Here is a 3,508-nt window from a genome sequence, read left to right as displayed (position 1 = left end):
TGCACAAAATAATATATAAAATATGTAAAATATTTTTTTTAAAAAAATCAAATAAAAATATAAATACTAATTTTTGTTATAAAAATTTTGAAAAAGACAAATCAGTCCTGATATTTTTTTCGCAAACATTTTTGTCTTTGACCATTAAAAAATATTTTTAAGTCACTGACGTCCTTAAAAAGTTGGACGTATCAGTCCCTCGTCTAAATGCCTCTATTAGACCCAACGGAAAAGTCTGACATGCCGTAATGCTTGTCTCTCGTACGCGTGGGTTACAGGTACGCGTCGCCTGCCAGACTTCCCTCCCACTCGTTCGCGTGACACACGCACGCGTCGCCATGAATTCTCTCATTCACCAAAAATTCTCCACTTTGCATACTTTTTTTTTTCCATTTTTTCAAGTCATTCTTGCCTTCAAAACTTTAAATCACTCAAACAAATATATCAAGACATCGAATGAGAGAAAAGTAAATTAAATTTTGCAATTTAGAGTGTGTTTGGCTTAGCATTTGAAGCATCAAACGTAAGTTTAGTTTTTTTTTTAAGTTTCACTTTTTAGTTTGACTATTTTTCTTCTTCTTCTGGACGTAAACGTGATTCTAGTCGTCAACCCAAGTTTAGCCAAATCTAAAAATGATAGCTTTTGCGTTTACATTTTCACGTTAGATTGAAATTTACTTTCTATCTCCCAATTTTGTCCTTCATTGTTCATATGATTAATTTTGTTACTTTTTTTTATAATATTTTTTTCTAGTAGTCTCTCTTGGATATTATTATTCTTTATAGAATTTTTTTATATAATTTTTTACCTATTATTTTTTTTACTACTTCATAGAATAAGAATGTATTCTTCATTTTTTATTGAAGTTGATCCTTTTAAGGTACAATTTATAATTTTTTATAATATTTTTCATATACTCATTCTATTATATTATTCTTTTAATAATTTATTAATTGTTGTTACTCTAAGTTGTTCTTATCGTCTAATGTTCCAGTTCAATTGTCTTTTACCACAATCGTTTACAATGCATCACATCTATAAAATACCTCATCAAGTTGTCTTCACTAATTCGGATTCCAACTACATAGATGTAAGCGTTCAAAGAAGGGGCAATAATCTCTACTTTACCGAATAATTGTTGGATCTACTCACCTATTATGACCAACCTAATGGAATGTGGTTAAAGGAGGATGAGTAAATTATTATAATTTTAATTATTCGATTAAAATTGTAATATCAGTTGTGATATTTTAATTATTAATGCATTATTAAACTACTTATCAATAATTTTAATTATCTAACATTTGTAATTTATTTTTATAATTAAAATAATTAAAATTAAGTAGATCGTTATTAAACTACTTATCAATAATTTTAATTATCTAACATTTATAATTTACTCATCCTCCTTTTTTATCAAATTATTATAATTGTTTGGTTGCATAATTTCTCATTAGATTCACCATCCTAAATTGGTCAATTTGGTTCAAATTCAGATTTTATTTTTCTTTTTGTTTTTTTTTTAATTGCTCTTACTGCAGCAAGTGTCCTCAGATTTTTATTGTGAGCTGCAAGATGAATGTCCAAACTCTCAATACTTTTGTCATCCTTTTCGTTGTGTTTTTAACTCTATTGAGGTACTATTAATTTTAAATTTGTACAAATTTTAAATGTTGATACTTACGATATTATTTCAGTTGGTTGTCGTTACGAGAATACGCCAAAATGAATGTACTATTTTCTCTTCTAAGTTTATTTTATAAAAATATCTTTATTATAATTATATTATAATTAGCATTTAAGTAATAATACATAATTATACTAATTTAAGAAAATATCTTTATTATAGTTATATGAAATCAATATTTAATACATTATTAAACTACTTATCAATTATCAATCGAAAATATTTTTTATCATTTTAATTATATTGATAATAATAATGATAATAATAATATAATATGATAATTATATGATAATGGCACTGGTTATTAATAACCAATTTATATTTCTCTAAATAAATTTATTTTTAAAAATATCTTTATTATAATTATATTACAATATTACAAAATAATAATAATAATAATAATAATAATAATAATAATAATAATAATAATAATAATAATAATAATAATAATAATAATAATAATAATAATAATAAAAAATATGATAATGATATGATAATGGCACCGGTTATTAATAACCAATTTATATTTCTCTAAATAAATTTATTTTATAAAAATATTTTTATTATAATAATATTACAATATTATAATAAATATTTAATAAATAATGTATAATTACACTAATTTAAGAAAATATCTTTATTATCTATCTATTCTATTATATAAAAATAAAATTTTTGCATTTAATGATGGAACTGATGTGGCATGCTCTTGAGGTGTTTTCAAATCTATTTCATTTAATTCGTTAAAGCAAATCAATTATAATTAATTAATTATATCAATTAATTAATTTGATTAGCCATTCAAATCTCACCATTTATTATAATTTATATAAATTAATTAATTATAATCAATATTCAATGCGTTATTAAACTACGTATCAATTATCGATATTTTTAATCATTCTAATTATATCAATTGATATAGTTCTAATCCGCATTTAAGTATAATAATTTTATTAGAAGATAGTTGATGCACATATTAATAGTGACCTATTTAATTTGATATCAATTAGTGGATAATAATAATAATAATAATAATAATAATAATAAGGTCTACACGGTACATGCATTATATTTTAAAAAAGGTAAAATATATTTAAAAAAAGAATAGGATATCAATAATTAATTCTTATAATTATTTTTGTACGACTAAAAGTTACGTATAGTGTTTTTTTTATGTAGAATAAAAAAAGTTTGTGATTCATAATATTTTCATAAAGTTTTATTGTATGGATACAAGATTAATTAGATAGCAAATTGAATTTTAATTAATATATTTTATTTTTTGTTCATATTTTTTCATTAATTATCTTACTTTTTATATTTACAGTAAATATTGAATGCAAAAAGAAAAAATAATATTGAATGTTATCTATTTTATTTATTTAGAGTCATAATTAAATTTGATATAATTATAGCAAGTATCTAGAATTAATAATAACATGATACTACAATTTTAAGTTGTATAATATAATAAAAAAAATGTATCAATTTATGTATGCTTCCTATTAGAACCGTCAAAATGGGCTAAACTCATCGGACCAACCCGTTTACCCATTTAAATGGGCGGACTTTGCCTCTAAAATTAAACCCGTTTAAATTTCGGGCTAGCCTGTGTGCTAAATGGGTGGCCCGTTTATTTTTTTTTTACATTTTTTTCAAAAAAATTAGTACTTTTAGTTGATATTTCTCTCGATTCGACCTGAAAATCAGACCTATCAACTAAAAAAAATATTATTTTTAAAGATTTTTGACCTAAAAGTGGTATTTTTTGTCAAAATATTTTTCAAAAAATAAAATTAAATGATAAACGGGCTGGC

Source organism: Arachis ipaensis, chromosome B03 (genome assembly GCF_000816755.2).
Source record: "Arachis ipaensis cultivar K30076 chromosome B03, Araip1.1, whole genome shotgun sequence".
Lineage (NCBI taxonomy): Eukaryota > Viridiplantae > Streptophyta > Magnoliopsida > Fabales > Fabaceae > Arachis > Arachis ipaensis.
The sequence above is the reverse complement of the archived record's forward strand: the minus strand, read 5'-3'. Positions refer to the sequence as shown.